We start from the raw sequence: 17,518 nt of genomic DNA, 5'->3' as shown, positions 1-17,518 counted from the left end.
ACTTTGTTTTTTAGCTATTTCATCATACATTCTATTTCATATCTTCTTATTTTATCATCATTTTGATTTTTTTTTTTCTTTCTTTTTGAGTGTAGCTCCAGGTTATGACCCGAGGGAATCCCTGAATATTGATTAAAAGAGTTCCTGAGCTTGACGTACACTAAGAAGAAAAGGGAAAGAACCTGTGCAAGAATAGTCTAATTTAGCTGATTTGGAAGTGGAAGAATCTGAAAACATGGCATAATAGAATGAGCAATAGCGAACATTATTCGATTATGCCAGACCTTCAGTGTTTGGGACACAGTCGAGTATTGTCCGTCCCCCGATTACAGCTCCGAACTTCGAGCTGAAGTCGACAATCATGCACATGTTGCAGCATTCTGCACAAATCAATGGTTTGGCCGATGAGGATCCAAATAGTCATATAGAGAGCTTTCTCGAGGTGTGTGATATGTTGAAGATAAATGGGGTGATGGATGATGCCATCAAATTGAGAACTTTCCCATTTTCCCTAAAGGGGAGAGCGAAGCAGTGGCCACACTCATTACCTAGAGCGTCAATTACTACTTGGGAGGAGATGGTGGAAGCTTTTCTGGCCCGTTATTTCCCTCCCAGAAAATCAGCAAAACTTAGGAATGAGATTTCATCCTTTGTTCAGTTGGAATTGGAGTCTATATTTGAGACATGGGAAAGGTTCAAGGAGCTCCTGAGAAAGTGCCCGCAACACAAATTCCCGAAGTGGATGATTGTTCAGACCTTTTATAATGGTTTGAACATGAGTACATGGAAAATCTTGGATGCGGCAGCAGGAGGTATCTTAGGTAGCAAGACCCCTGATGAGGCCCGTCAATTAATTGAGGAAATGGGGTTAAAGATCTACAAATGGAATGCTAGGGAGAAGAAAAAAGTGGCCGGTCTCCATGAAATAGATGCGGTAACTTCATTGGCGGCTCAGGTGGAAAATTTGAGTAAGAAGTTAGATCTTCTAACTTCAAATAGAGTGGCGGCCATGACTAATTGCACCAGGCGTGGTGGAGGACATGCTCCCTCCAATTGCCCGGTCTCTATCGTTGATGTTTCTTCGGTGGAAAACGTTGATTTTGTAGGTAATGGCATGAGACCTCAAGGAAACCCATATAGCAATACCTACAATCCGGGTTGGAAGGATCATCCCAATTTTTCATGAAGTAATCAGTGTCCACAAAAGGATATGGGGCCACCGGGTTTCCAACAACAACAAGCCCCTCAGGTGGAAAACAGAGTTTTAGGTTTGGAAACCCGAATGAATGAGTCAAGGTCGACAAGTACATTTTTCCAGTTGACTTTGTAGTGCTAGATGTTGATGAGGATGCAGATGCACCCTTGATACTTGGGAGACCGTTCTTGCGGATTTCCAAAGCATTGATTGACATGGACGGCGGAGAGCTCATATTGAGAGTTGGAGATGACAAGCTCACATACCGCCTTGCTGAAGCCATGAGGCATTCTCTCAATTTTGATAATACTCTATACTTTCTAGACACTACTGATGAAATTGTTGATGAATATATGCAGGAAATGTTCAACCTGGATCCATATGGAGGTTTGTTGGACCAAGAGGAGAGCAATGAAGAAGTAATGATGCTTGGTTCGACTGGAGAGGAAACATCTACCCTGGGGATCTTAAAGAAGGTGCTCTAAAAAATGAAGAGGGCTCGGAGATGCCACCGAAAATGCTCCAAGACTGTTGGAGACGTACATGAGCCAAAGAAGTTGGATGAACCATTGCTAGGTGGTCCGAAGCCCGATAGTACACCCTCTACCCTCAAGAGACTTTGCTCATCATGCTTTCAAGCCATGGGTAAGAGGGCGACCTTCATTCATGAACCCCCGTGAGGTAAGAAAGATACGTCAAGCTTAGTGACGTTAAACAAGCGCTTCTTGGGAGGCAACCCAAGTGTTTACTACTTTCGTATCTTTCAGTTTAGTTGTTTATATGAATAAACTGTTAAGTGTTGGTGTTTCAATTTTTTGAGTGCTTGTGCTGCGATTTTGTTGTGGGTTTTAAAAATAATTCATTGTGTGTTTTGTTGAGAATTGGTGAAGTTTGGTCGTTTGAGTTCTATTTCATGTTTTTATCTGGTAAATTTTGCATAATATGGCAGGCTATGAGTGTAAACATGTTCAGACTAGTTCTGCAGAGCCTGCAGATTTTTCTAAGTTATCCAGAGAAAACACACGGGCATGTGGAATTTCCGCAGGCCCGTGGGTGTATACTGCGAGCTCATCTAGAGAAGGCACAGGGGCGTGCGGCTACCCCTGTGGAGGACCATGCGACTGGCGCACGCCCGTGGTTAATTTCCGCACGGGCGTGTGAATTCCTACAGTGTTCGACAGATTTTCCCGAGAACACACAGAGGTGTGGACTCGCCCCTGTGGGTGACCTTGTGAACCACACACGGGCGTGGGTAATTTCTGCACGCCCGTGCGAAACTCTGCAGGTTAACCCCTCTATCCGAGAAGACACAGCGGCGTGCGGCTGCCCCTGTGAGTTGGGCATGTGATTGTCCACGCCCGTGTAGAATTTCCGCAGGGGCGTGCGGATGACTTGATATTATTCCGGATGTCCAAGGAAGCCACAGAGCCGTGCGTCTGCCCCTGTCGATCTGGCACACGGGCGTGGATATTTTCCGGACGCCTGTGTGAGATCGTTCTAAGTCAGTGAGAGTTTTTCCCGAGAGCGCACAGGGGTGTGTGTACGGCTCTGTGGTTCTTTTGAAGTGAGGCGCACGGGCATGGGGAATTTCCACACGCCCGTGTAGATGCAGAGAACGCCAAAAGTCACGAATTCTGTTTAAAAGAGGATGGTTTCTCTCCCTCTTCACGACTCCTTTTCACTTGAAAACACTCTCACAGTACTCTCCGAGTCCATAGCGCCAGTTTGGTGGGATTTTAGCGAAGTTTTCCGACCGGCTCTTCATTTTCTTACTCCTCCTCGTCGGTAAATTCCTTTTCATCATCTTCTTCCTCAATTCATGATTTCTATCGATTAATCTGGTTAATAATGCTTCATTTCTTCAATTGGAATGATGATTTTGTTTAGGATGAAGCTAGAGGCATTATTAAGTTGTATTTTTGGATTGTTGATGCGTGGCCGTGCGGTTCTCACGCCCCGTGGATCCACACGGGCGTGCGAAAATTCCACAAGACCTTGTGAATTTCTGCAGTATTGTTTTATCAACTTGTTTGACCAATTTTGTTTAAAATTTTACAGATCATGGCACCTAGGTCAAAGAAGCAAGCTGATAAGAGACCACGTGAGTCATTCCCTGTGCCCGAGTGCATGCGATTTGTGATTCCCAAATATCAGGTCCGTTATGAGCGGTTGTCGAGACTCCGTTTTGGACAGACTCGATTTCTGGACACTACTATACTACGGGAGCTTCAGTAGGGAGATGAGTTCGTCGATGAGATCGAGGATCTAGTTACAGAAGGCGGTTGGCGGCAGTTGCTGACTATTAGAGAGCCAGCCATCCGAAAGTTTGCACTGGAGGTGCTCTCCTCGTTCGAGTTTGATAGAGCGTATGCGAGCTTCGACAATTTGGGCACCATTCAGTTCAGAGTATTTGGACGCCACTATAGCTTGAGCATTACACAGTTTTCCGTACTACATGGCCTATACGAGGAGGCATTCACAGATACAGAGGAGTATGCACAGTTGCCTACTGATTATCTTGGAACCTTCACCCCGCAGAGAGCTAACAGAGTGCTATGTGGTCAAGGTTAGTACGAGCCGGGGGTGTCCAAGGCCACGTGCCTTTGCCGACCTGCATATAGATATTTGCACACCATCATGAGTAGGTCAGTGAATGGCCGTGGTGACAGTACTGGTGTTTTGAGCCGTCAGGAGCTGTTGTACTTGTACTCAATGGTAGAGCGCGTACCGATCAACTTAGGGCACATCCTCGCTGATTACATCAGACATCAGGGACACTATACTAGACTGGGAGCGATCTTCTCGGGCCCTTACATTACGAGATTAGTGCTGGGCATGGGTCTCTTGGATTCGATTCGCGGGGCCGAGAAGACGAGTGTACCCACTCCCCTGGGTCTAGAGACGATGCGGTTGATGGGCATGGTGCGCAGGGTTCGGACAGGTGTTTTTGCTTTAGTCCTACCAGCCCCAGAGATAGCTGAGGATGAAGGTGATGAAGCCGGAGCATCTCAGCCAGCCCCCGAGCCTCAACTAGCATCGATGGAGACCAAGGCACCTCCAGCAGGTGAGAAACCATCCCCAGTGCATATGTTTTCACCATCTCGAGCCAATGATTGCTTTGAGAGGCTCGGGAATGCTATAGGAGTTGCCCGAGCTGAGGTTGCCGAGATTCAGGTTACGCAGGCCACTCAGTATACAGAGTTCATGGCACGTTTTTACATATTACAGCAGATCCTAGAGCGAGATGTTGCCTCATCATTTGTCCTGTAGTCGAGGACCCATCAGGCCCCGTCAATCCCTCCAGCACCTCCATCCTCAACCCCAGCACCGGTGGACCCACCATGTGCTTCCACTTCAGCAGCAGCAACACAGCAGCTCGAGAGCGACTACGACACTTGACTTTACATTTCCTTGTGTGCATTTTATTTTATCTTATTTTTCTTGTTATTAGACTTGTTCACTCAGAAAGGATTTTCCTTCTGAGTTTATGTTATGTTACATTTACCGAGTTGTATTCATTGCTTCATCTTTTATATACACTCGAGTTATTTTATCTTTATTGAGCTTCGCTGAATCCCCTCGTGTATGCATGCAGATGGTCTTGTCATCTTGGGAATTGAGACTTAGTCATGTGCACGGGCAAGGTGCTTCGGCACTTGGCCGTGTGAGCTTCACAACCCGTTGGAACACTACTCCCAACGAATTAGCTTCATCAAACAAAACACTAGGAATCAGGGGAGTATTGTTTTGATTGCTTCTCCCACATCTATTTTTGAATGATATATTTTGAATGAGCTTGCATGTGTACATTGAATACAATGTACAACTTAAGTGTGGGGGGGGAGTTTCATAATGCGCCCATCTTTTCAATTGTTCTTGATTGATATATGCTCAAATAGCCAATGACGGTTCACCTTAGTTACAATGATTGTATTCTTAAGTCTAGGAGAATTGTTAACATTGAATGTTTTCATGCTCTAGTCCTTGCTTGAATTTTTAGGAATTTTTGCCCGATTTACACTTAGTGCACTACTCACTCTTTGAACTCTATTGGAAACTCATGTTCGATGTTAAAGGGACTAGTTAGGTTTACTTCTTTTGCTAAATTCTGAAAAAAAAAATTTGAAAATGAAAAGAAGGAACAAAATAGTTTTATTGTTTATTTGTATTTGTTGGGTGGAAAGAGCTACCACATATGAAGTATGAAGCTACTCTCACAAGTCGGATACTAGTTATGCCCTAATGAGAGAAAGAACTATCTCATAGGATGAGTGAAAGCTACCACTCGGGTAGAAAGAGCTACCACCTCGAAAGTGTGAAAGCCAACTTAGCGGCTGCTTTGGAAAGGGCTACCTTAGAGGATGTGTGAAGCTACTACCATCTTTTAAAATTTTTGTCACTTTTGTAGATAAATAAGTCCCTTGTACTTAGAACTTTGAGGAGTATACTTTGGGTTGTTTTGAGTGAGTTCACACACATACACGAAATTCGGGTTTATTGTCCTTTTTGATTCAAGTTTTTAGCTAGAGCATTGATTTTTTGTATTTAGTGTTGAAACTTTCCTTACTTGTAGAATACTTTCTTTGTATACCTTGGTGAACCTAAGGCCAAGCACTTTCAATATTTTCTTCATTGATGCACGAATGTTTTTAATGTTTGCTTTGAGGATAAGCAAAAGCTTAAGTGTGGGGGAGTTTGATAAGTGCTTGTGCGATATGAATGCGAGCTGCTCATTCTTTATGTTGAGCATTACTTTTCTCAGGTTTTTAGATTAATATGTGTGTTTTTATGTTACTTTTATGCAGGTAGGGTTGTGAGGCCGAGTATGAAGGGAATAGGCCAATGTGGATCATAATGCACCTATTTTGGAGGAAATCTTGCTAAGGTTCAAACGCGAAGACATAGGTCAGGTGTGAGATGCTAGAGTGTGTGCCAACCTCCTCGCATTTGAGTGAGCATATCCATTTGGAGGGGCACAAAGGCAGCCACACTCGAGCATTCCGACTTATGCACATAAGAACAAGAGCTCCACCAACATGTATATCATTGAAGAAACAAGTGATTCACGATGTAAACGTGTGCCCGTTTGCGTTACCCTGATGAAAGTTTGGAATTGGGAAGTTATTCAGGTCGAAGACTGTAGCAGAGCATTGTAGCAACACTATAGCATGTACTATAGCAGCACTGTTCACAGCCGACCGAGAAATCAGAGAAACAGAGAATCCATACGGGCGTGTGGAAATTATCCACGCCCGTGTGGAAATTCCGCACAGGCGTGTGTTGCGTCCACGCCCGTGGAGTTGCCCGATTCCAGCCCTATTTAAAGCCGATTCAGCTCCGATTTTGGTATTCTTTTCTCCATCTTTCCCCAACTTGAGAGAGGGCTTCGGCTAGGGTTTTGAGGGGTATTGGCTAGGGGTTTGGAGAGGTTCTATGGCTCCGACATCGCACGTCGTTTGGAAGAAGATTATTGGGAGAGCTTTCATCGGCATCGATCCGGCGAGGTGTATCCTAGGCCGGACAAAGGATCTCTTGTGATGAGTAGAGGACTCTCCACAAGACCATCAACACGACCAACAAGGGGGTTTCTTTATGGATTTATTGCTTTTACATTCGATTCCTTTGATTGTACTTAGCTCCATGGAGAGCTAAACCCCTAGTGGGTACTTGGGTGATTGTGAACCCTAGTATGTATTCGTTTCATTGAACTTCATTATTATGCTTTCAATAAATTGATGTTTATTGTGAGTTCCAACCTTGAATGCTTGATTGTATGAACATTTCCCCTACAGTGACACTAGGGTTGAGAGTTCTTGTTGGTAACCTTGTGAGTGAGTGACACACCACGAGCATTAGACAAAGCTAGGTTGGAGAGGGTTGAGAGGGTGAGTCGAGAGGTACAGGAGCGTCCCCTTTCCCCTCTGACGTGATAGATTCTACCTCCGTTCCGTCAGTTCTTTGCGGCCATAATAGAGTGAATGGTCTAAGGGATGAACCTCCGCTAGGGCCTAGTTGCGCTTGCAATGGAGTGAAGTGTTGAGGGATCTTAGTATCTAAGGCTCAATTGTGGCTAGGGACCTTCCGCCTGGACCAAAGGGTTAGGTCTATAATTAGGAAGCGATTTATCACTTGGAATCCGTAGAGCTCATTGCAACTTTATTCGAGTGCGAGGTTGAGAGGTTATTTAATCTCTCCTCCGGGACATGAAGAGAGTTAGGCATAGTTGACCTTAGATTTGGGACTATGTATGTAAGGATTTCTACGACTCACCATTGCATTGATTAGGAAGCATAATAGAGAGTTCTTGCACTTGAAGCGATTATCCTAGGTGAAGCATCATCCGAGTACCCCATCTTTATCGATTGCCTTACCTCCTCCTTACTTTTGCTCTCTTATTGTTGCTTTTAATTGTTGAGAATTGAATCATTATCACACTTATCATTGTTGATACTCCACATAGCTAAGAATCGAATTAAGTGTCTTCACTCTCTACTCCCTGTAGATTCCACCCCATTCACCTGGGATTATTACTTCGATAAACCCGTGCACTTGCAGGATATACGCAAGGGGATCTTGTCAGAGTTCTCTCCATCCCGAGAAGACACAGGGGCATGTGGCTACCCCTGTGAGTTGGGCATGTGAATGTCCACGCCCATGCGGAATTTTCACACGGGCGTGTAGAACACTTGGCATTTTTCTCAGATTTCCAGGGAAGTCACAGGCGCACAGGCGTGGGTAATTTCCGCACGCCCATGCGAGAGCAGTTAGAGTCGAAGGAGTGTTTTCCGGAGAGCACACAGGGGCGTGTGTACACCCCTGTGGCTCTCTTGTAATGAAGTGCACGGGTGTGGGCGATTTCCACACGCCCGCGTGGATGCACAGAACGCCAAGAAGCGCGAGTTCTATTTAAAGAAGAATAGTTTCTCTCCCCTTCACGTCCTCTATTCATCTAAAAACATTCTCACATCATTCTCCGACTTCAATAAATTGATGGTTATTGTTAGTTCCAACCTTGAATGCTTGATTATATAAACATTTCTACTAGAGTGACACTAGGGTTGAGTGTTCTTATTGGTAACCTTATGAGTGAGTGACACACCACGAGCGTTAGACAAAGCTAGGTTGGAGAGGGTTGAGAGAGTGAGTCGAGAGGTACAAGAGCGTCCCCTTTCCCCTCCGACGTGATAGATTCTACCTCCGTTCCTCGAGTTCTTTGCGGCCATAATAGACTGAATGGTCTAAGGGATGAACCTCTGCTGGGGCTTAGCTGCGCGTGCAACGGAGTGAAGCGTTGAGGCGATCTTAGTATCTAGGGCTTAATTGTGGTTAGGGACCTTCCACTTGGACCAAAGGGTTAGGTCTATAATTAGGAAGAGATTTATCACTTGGAATCCCTAGAGCTCATTGCAACTCTATTCGAGTGTTAGGCTGAGAGGTTATCTAATCTATCCTCCGGGACATGAATAGAGTTTGGCATAGTTGACCTTAGATTTAGGACTATGTATGTATGGATTTCCATGACTCACCATTGCCTTAATTAGGAAGCATAATAGAGGGTTCTTGCACTTGAAACGATTGTCATAGGTGGATCATTATCCGAGTACCCCATCTTTATCGATTGCCATACCTTCTCCTTTATTCGTGCTCTCTTACTTGTTGTTTTTACTTTTGAGAATTGAATCATTGTCACACTTATCACTATTGATCTTTCACATAGCTAAGAATCGAATTAAGTGATTTTATTCCCTACTTCCTATGGATTCGATACCCACTCATCCGGGATTATTACTTCGACAAACCCGTGCACTTGCGTGATATACGCAAGGGGAACTTGTCAGGTCCTTATCCACAATTAAGCCCTAGGTACTAAAATCACTTCAACGCTTCACTCTGTTGCACCTTCACCTACGCCCCAGTAAAAGGTCAACCTTTAGCCCATTCACTCTACTATGACCGCAAAGAACTTAAGGAAATGGAGGTAAGGTAAATTACAACGGAGTGGAAAATGGACACTCTGCTACCTCTTGACTCACCCTCTCAACCTTCTCCAATCTATTTTTGTCTAACTCTCGTGGTGTGTCACTCAATCACAAGAGTTACCAACAAGAACTTTCAATCCTAGTGTCACTCTAAGGGAGTATTCATACAATCAAGCATTCAAGATTGGAACTCAAAATAAAACATAAATTAATTGAAAGCATAATAAAGAGGTTCAATGAAATGAATACATCCTAGGGTTTGCAAATACCCAAGTACCCACTAGGGTGTTTAGCTCTCCATGGAGCTAATTACAATCAATGAAATAACATGTAAAAGCAAAGAATCCATAGAAAACCCATCGATAGTCATGGCGATGGTCTTGTGGACAGTCCTCTACGCGTCCAAGGGTCGCTTTGTCAGGCCTAGGATACACTTCGCCGGATCGGTGCCGACGAAAGCTCTCCCACTAACCCTCTTCCAAATGGAGCATGATGTCAGAGCCGTAGAACCTCTCCAAATCCATAGCCAATACCTCTCAAAACCCTAGCCATCGCCCTCTCTCAAGTTGGGGAAAAGATGGATAAAAAATTCTCAAATCCAGTCTAAAATCGGCCTTCAATAAGGATGGAATCGGGAATCCACATGCCCAAGTGAGCGCCCCTGTGGATTTTTTTACACGGGCGTGTGGATTCTCTTCTTTGCTCAATTTTGGCCGGCTGTGAACAGTAACTGCTATAATGAAATGCTACAATGTTTTCCTACAGTACACTGCTAAAGTATCGACCCGAAACTCTCCCGAATCCATGCTTTCATCGAGATAACACAAATGTTCACATATTTGTGTCGTGAATCGCTTTGCTTCTTTAATAAAGGACAAGTTAGTGGAGATCTTGCTATACATGCACATGCTGGAATGATTGAATCCTTGTGCCCCTCCAAATCATAGTGCTAACTTGAGTATAAGGAGGTTGGCACAGATTCTTGCATCTTGAACCCGACTCATGTCTTCGCATTTGACCTTTCCCAAGATTTCCTCCAATTGGTGCATATATGATCCACATTGGCTTCTTTCTCTAATATTCAATCTCATAACTCTATCTGCATAAAAGTATCATAAATATACACATATTAGCGTTAAAACCCGATAAAAGTAATGCTCATCATAAGGAAAGAACACTTCATATTCTTATCACACAAGCACTCATCATAAACCATGGTAAAAATGATGCTCAATGCATGTAAAACTTATAGAAAAATATGTCCACACAAGCACTTATCAATGCCTTTGTTGAATGGTGTGGTAGAAAGGATGAATAGGGCAATAGAAGAGATGATTAGATGTATGATTTCTCATGCAAAACTTCCTAAGCCCTTTTGAGGGGAGCCAATGAGGAAAGCAGTGGATGAAATCAACCTTTCTCTAGTAATTGTTTTGGATAATTGTGTACTAAATAGAGTTTAGACTGGAAAAGATGTCTATTTTGATCACCTGAGAGTGTTCAACTATATGGCTTACGTTCATGTTCCAAAAGATGGAAGATCCAAGCTTGATGGTGTTGGGGAGTAACCATGTATTTTCTTGGGGAATAGCCATAAGAAGTTTGCATACAAGTTATGGGATCTAGTGAAAAAAAAAGATTGCTAGGAGTAGAGATATGGTGTTCCTTGAAGACCATATGATAGATGATGGTACCCAAGGTGAATCTCCTAGTTCCTCTACTAGAGTTCCTTTCAATTTGGATCCTATATTCCCTCTTATGGAGAATGCAAATCAAGGAGAAGATGTCCAAGAAAATGGTGATAAGACTAGCAAAGAACTAGCCCATCCAATTGGTGATGTAAAGCCAATTGATGGGACAACACTAGTGTATCTAACAAATGGAGCAAAGCTAGTTAAAGGGGCAATACTTTCCTATCCAATTAATGATATAGAGCTAGTTTAAAAGATAGAACAAAATTATCCAATTGATCATGTCAGGCTAGGTAAATAAGAAAAGCAAGCCCATCCAGCTGATGGATTAAAGTCAGTTGAAAGGGAAGGACAAATTCATTCAGTTGATGATGTAGACCAAATTAAAGAAGCTAAACAACCATCATCACTACCACAAGTAGAGCCACAATTCAGAAGACCTACTAGAGAGTGTTATCCTTCTAGTAAAAGCAGTGCTAAGGAGTTTCAAGCTAGTGGCATAGAGGCATATAAGAAGATATGAAATCCTTGTATGAGAACCAGAACTATAGCCTAGTGAAGCTACCAAAGGGCAAGAGGCACAAAAGTACAAATGACTGTACAAACAGAAGATATTGCCTAAGGAGAATTTCAAGCTTCAAGGTATAGGACATGCTTCATTGAGAGCCCAAAATGGTGCTGAGGGGGAGGTTTGTTGTGTTTCAGCCCCATTTAGTGCTAGAAAATATGTTTGGCTTTGCCCCAATACACTAAATGAAAAAAGAAAAATACTTTATGAACAGTGGAAGTTTTGAAGGGCAAAATGAGAAACTCACTATTGTGAAGTGAAAAAAAAGAGAAGTGTTAAAATGGGCTGCACACTATAGTTTGTTATAAGAGGATGAAAAGATAGAACGAAGAAAAAGAGGTAATAAACTAAAAAGAAAAGGTAGAAGAAAGGAGATTAGGGTTTGACTAAGCAAAACGATCGGACAACAAATCTGTGCTAAATTTCACCCTGATTTCAGGTAGTGAATTTTTGTGGGTGGCTCTGATAACCTATCATGTTGGATTAATCTTTAATCTCTTTTTGATGTCAATGTCATCCATCATTGAGTTGATGAGGTGTGTGTGCTTTTTGTGAGCAACTTGTTGATGTATTATGCCTTCTTATTATAAACCTCTAGTTGTATATTGATAAGTGTCTAAATGTAGGTATTTTCACTTATGTATCTTATATACTTTGCATGTATTTTTTGAGGTTTGATGCCCGTTTTTGTGCTTAATCATTTACTATATGTTTTGTAAGGCACAAGAAAGCCATGGAGAACACGATGGTATCATTTAGGTGAAAAGAGAAGAAAACAGTCCCAAAGTACTATAGCCGAATTACTTTAGCAGAGTTACTACAGCAAGTTATTGTAGCAATACTCTAGAAGCGGGATGGTTTGAAGCTATCTGCTGAGAATTTCATACGACACCCATACCACATAGTATGGAGGCCATATGGATCCCCATATGCACCTCGTATGAAGCAATAATTTAGGTTTTTGAGTGTTATACGTCCCCCATACGACCCCTGTACGGCTCATATGCCGTGAGGAGTATAAAAGCAGACTTTTAGGTCAGAACAAGAGGACCTTTTTTGGAGAGATTTGACAGGCTTCTTGGGAGACCTTGAGCAAGCTTGGGAAGAAGAAGAAGGGCAAGGAAATGAGGAGATCATTCAAGGGAAAGGTCAAAGGCTCTCAAGGCAAGAAAATAACATCATTCAATTGGAAATGGACAATGATTTGAAGGAAGGAGACCCGCGGCTAAAGGAAGCATCATTCGGCATTCCTTTGGTGGGGGCAGCGTCATTCGACACATTCTCTACCTCTTCCTTCACCATTTCATCTAGGAAGTGTCATTTATGCTTTTGCTTTGTGCTTAACTTGATTGTGTTGCTTGTTGTGGGATGATGACACACTAGACCCCCAAGGGCACTGGGTGTTGTTGAACCTTGGGGAGTTTTATCATGTACCTTGGATGATTACTTGTTACTTCCATGCTTGGGTTATTTTGAGATTTGATCCATGGTTTTCATGCTAATTGCTACACTAAGGAGAAATCTATAGTTCTTTTATAAGTGATGCATGTAGATGTGACCTACTCGCATGTATTAGATCATGAATGGATTAGAAGGAGATACTTGTATCATCACGCTGAGAAATTGAGTGTTGGTAGCCCTCCATGTTGTAGGGGTGAACTTCGGATGAGTTTATCCCTATTTTGAGATTTCTTTGTACTTAATGCAATCGTAGGAATATGGGTTTGGAAGAAATTCCTATCAACATTCGTATGGGATTAGGGTTTAATCGCCGAGAAATTATCATTGTTCTAATCTATAAATCTCTTGGTCCAAATTACCCTTGCATCTTTTGTTCATCATCACCGTTGTATCATGACAACCTCTCAAGGGGATCCTCATCGATAGGCCTTTACATTACATTGATTTTCTTGCTTGCTCATTGCTTGTTTTCCATAATTTGTTGGAAATCTTGCATTTAGCTTTAATTGCATCTAGTAGAGCAAACTCTATCACTTAAAATCTTAGGCTAGATAATAGTTCGAGATGGAGTAATAGTAGATCCTTAGCCCCATGGAATACGATCTTTGTGTCTTCACACGAGGTATTAATTGGCGATCTTGTTCACTTGCGGTGAAGCAATCAAGTCTTTGGCGTCGTTGCTGGGGACCTTTAAGGAATTCTAGGAATCGTTTAGATTATTTCTCTGGCCATTTCATTATTTACTCATTTTATCATTTCATTTCTTTTCTTTTTTTTATCATAATAATTTAATTCACTTTTTTTTCTTGTTTATATAGTTCATCTCGGGAGTGCACCATGGAAAATCTGAATGTTGTGCTAGAAGGCTTCGCACATAGATTGGAAGGCTGGATTAATCGGCAAACTTAGCAACATTCTTCACACCCTCTAGACAAGTATTTATACACATTTCATCTATCAGGGGATTCTAGCTTATCCAGTGAGTATGGCAGCTCTCACATAGTGTTTGAAACCTTTATGGAAAAATGGAGCACCATCGGTGATTGGAGGAAGCAAATTTCCAATTGAGCAGGTGTGTTTTGACTCATCGAGTGCCAATGGATTGCTACCATAAATCCCACCCTAGGGACCATCTCTGAAAAGGGACAGGTGTTAGCAAAGATACGAGAGTCCGATTTGGAGCATAAGCATGAGCAAGAAGAAGGTTCAAAGAATGTGAAGTGTTCTTTTCCTTCGATGAGCATTACTTTTTATCAGGTTTAAGTGCTAAGAGTCCCTTGATTTGAAGGTGTTTTCATGCTTAATTTGGTGTCTTTGCATTTGTCGGGTTTTAGACTTCATTATCCCTTTCTAGAGCATACACTACCAAAAACTTATAGGTTTGTAATGCATATTTGCAACAGATGAGTTCTGTTGCACTTTTGTAACATAATTGGAATAGTGATAAGTGCTTGTGTATTAAGAATATGAAGTGTTCTTTCCTTATGATGAGCATTACTTTTATCAGGTTTAAGCACTAATACATGTGTATTTGTGTTCTTTTGCGCATTTAGTGTTGTGAAGCTGAGTATTAAGAAAAAAAGCCAAATGTAGATCATAAACGCACTATTTGGTAGAATCTTGAAAGCAATAAACGCGAAGACACAAGTGGGGCTTTAGGGTACGTGAATGTTTGCCAACTTCCATGTAGTAAAGACATTAAAATGAGTTAGAGGGGCACGAAGGTAGTCATATTTGCGTATCCTGACTTGTGCATCGATAGCAATATCTTCACCAATAAGGACTTTGATCAAATAGGAGTTGCGATCTATAGTATAAACATGTGCCCCTTTAGGTTACCTAGATGAAAAGTCTAGAATTAGGAGTGTTTTGGCGGAGCACTGTAGCAGTTTACTGCAACAAATCACTATAGCGATACAATGTAGCAGTTACAAATCATATTTCTAGAGAATCCACACGGCCATGTGGAAATTTCCCACACCCGTGTGGAAATTCCACAGGCTCATTTGAAAAATCCACAGGGGCATGTGGATACCTGATTCGAGCCCTATTTAAGCTGTGATTCAGCCCGATTTTCGGGGAATCTTTTCACCCTTCTCTCCAACTTCAATCCATCTTTTGAGAGGCAGTCGGCTAGGGTTTTGAGAGACTTTTGGAAAGTCTTTAGAGTGGTCCTATGGATTCACCACAGTGCTTCTCTTGGAAGAAGGTTATTGGGGAAGCTTTCGTCGGCACCGATCCGGGGAAGTGTACCCTAGGCCAGACAAGGGGACCTTTTGAGATGAAGAGCCAACTCCATAAGACAATTGACATGAATACCGAGGGGGTTTTCCTATAGATTACTTGTTTTTACTTTCGATTTCATATTTGATTGTATCTTGCTCTATGGAGAGCTAAATACACTAGTGGGTACTTGGATTTTGTAAACCCTAGGATGTTAATGTTTCTTTAAACTTTTATTATGCCATCCTTAATTGATGTTTTTAATTGAGTTTCAATCTTGAATGCTTATTGAATGATTTCTCCCTTAGAGTGACACTAGGGGTTGAGGAGTTGATCGTAGTAACCTTCTTGGATAGGTAACACTGACGACGAGGGTTAGACAAAGCTAGATTAGAGAGAGTTAAGAGGGTCAGTCGAGAGATAGCTGAGTGTCCACTTTCCCCTCCGGTGTGATTTATCCTACCTCCTTTTTCTAGAGTTCTTGGCGGTTACAATAGATTGAAGAACTAAAGGATGAACTTCGCTGGGGCTTAGTTGTGTCAACAACAGAGTGAAGCGTTGATGTGACTTTAGTATCTGGGGCTTAACTGTAACTAGGGGTCTTTCTCCTGGATGAAAGGGTTAGATCTCGACATAGGAATTGGGTTTATCACTTGGAATCCCTAGAACTCCATGCAACTTTGCATAGTGTAAGGTGTTGAGACTAAGCAATTTCTCCACTAGGACATAATGTAGAGTTAGTCACAGTTTATCTTATGTTTAGGACAGTGTACTTTAGGATTTCCAAGACTCATTAAGCATTATTTAGGAAGCATAATATTAGGTCTTGCACTTGAAACATTAGTCCTAGTGGAAGAATTGTTCGAGTGCCCCACTTCTATCAATTGCCTTTTCTCTCAATCATTATTCATCTTCTCTTGGTTAAGTAGTAATTTTAGTATTTTTATTCCCTACTCCCTGTGGATACGATACCCCACTCACTTGGGATTTTTTACGTCAACAAACCCGTGCACTTGCAGGTCACACACAAGGGCATTGTCAAATAGTTTTGAAATGGTATAGAAGATTTGCAATGGATTTCGTGATGAAATAAAAAATTTGATGCTAAAATAGTGGGAGTGATTTTGAAACAGATTTGCAACTTGTTTTGTGCAAGTTTACAATGGATTGGCAAGAACATATATTTCTATTACAAAAATATTGAGGGGAGTGCACGAGAGAAATTTTGCAATGACTTTGCAATGGACTGACAATGTTTTCAAAGGCATTACAATTTTGCAACACAAATTTGCAATGGAATGATTCCTTTACAAATTTCCATAAAAAATTCTCAACAAACACTTGCATGGAATTATGACATTACAAAGTTGCAATGGAATTATTACAAAGTACTAAGTTATTAAATGTACTTTATGTCAAAATTTTGGATATAATGATGGTGCCATACAATAGTTTATATTTTGATATATATAAATATACCTACTAAGATATTCTAAATTTAATTAATGATAATATAGAATACTATATCTTTGAATTTATAAAAATATGTTTATGTGTTGTCATATGTGAATAGAGCTTCATTATTAACAATCCTAGAGAATACTAAGTAATTTCATTTTTTTTAAACTTGATAAATTTAAGATTTATACATATACATTAAAATAGTAATCACATGAGTATTTTCATAATTAAGTATTAAATTTGGTTATTAATCCCATAACTATTTCCAAATTACCTTAATATTGTCATATTAAATTTAAAAATGAAGTTATGGCCTTAACCAAAGTTTAACTATTTCCATATTACCAAAATTATTTTCAATTTTACCAAAATTTAACTTTCCCTCTTTTACCAAAGTTTAGGGTTTGGAAAAATTTGTCACCAGCTGCCATTCATTAGTTCTCCAACACTGGCATCTATGGTTATCACTGACCCAAAAACCCATCATCACTGGTGAAATGACTCACTAATCATCTCAAGAAGAGCAGATCGGTAAGATTCTTAGGAAGAAGCAGATCAACATCAACATCATTAGCAACAACACCATCATCACCTCCACGCCTGTGTTTGATATTTTTTCCAATTCTTTCTCCGTACTGGAGTTGTTAGATGTCTTGCTTCAATGAACTCTTTGACTCATCCTTGTCGCACGAGTGCAAGGTCTGATTCACCACTGATCGGGTTACTCTCATACTCCATCATCTATCTTCCATTCCCATCGACCCAAAAACCCATCACTTTGATGAAGGAGAAGGCAATCTCTCCCCATATTAGTGACGCATCAGCCCTCACTAATACCAATGACTCCGTTGCCTCATCATTGTCATCATAACTTGATAACTCCCCTTGTGTGTGACCCGTAAGTGCACAGGTTGATCGAAGTAATAAATCCCAAATGAGT

At 41.5% G+C, this 17,518-nt stretch overlaps 1 non-coding gene across 1 annotated transcript; it reads right to left on the bottom strand.

Moving 5' to 3' along the window:
• Positions 1–625: 625 nt before the first annotated feature.
• Positions 626–732, bottom strand: LOC120252016. Its single transcript, XR_005533570.1, has one exon. It is a non-coding gene; the product is annotated as a small nucleolar RNA R71 (small nucleolar RNA).
• Between the last annotated feature and the right edge of the window lie 16,786 nt (positions 733–17,518).

This window comes from Dioscorea cayenensis, chromosome 20, assembly GCF_009730915.1.
Source record: "Dioscorea cayenensis subsp. rotundata cultivar TDr96_F1 chromosome 20, TDr96_F1_v2_PseudoChromosome.rev07_lg8_w22 25.fasta, whole genome shotgun sequence".
Classification (NCBI taxonomy): Eukaryota; Viridiplantae; Streptophyta; class Magnoliopsida; order Dioscoreales; family Dioscoreaceae; genus Dioscorea; species Dioscorea cayenensis.
This window is presented reverse-complemented; position numbering and strand designations above follow the sequence as displayed.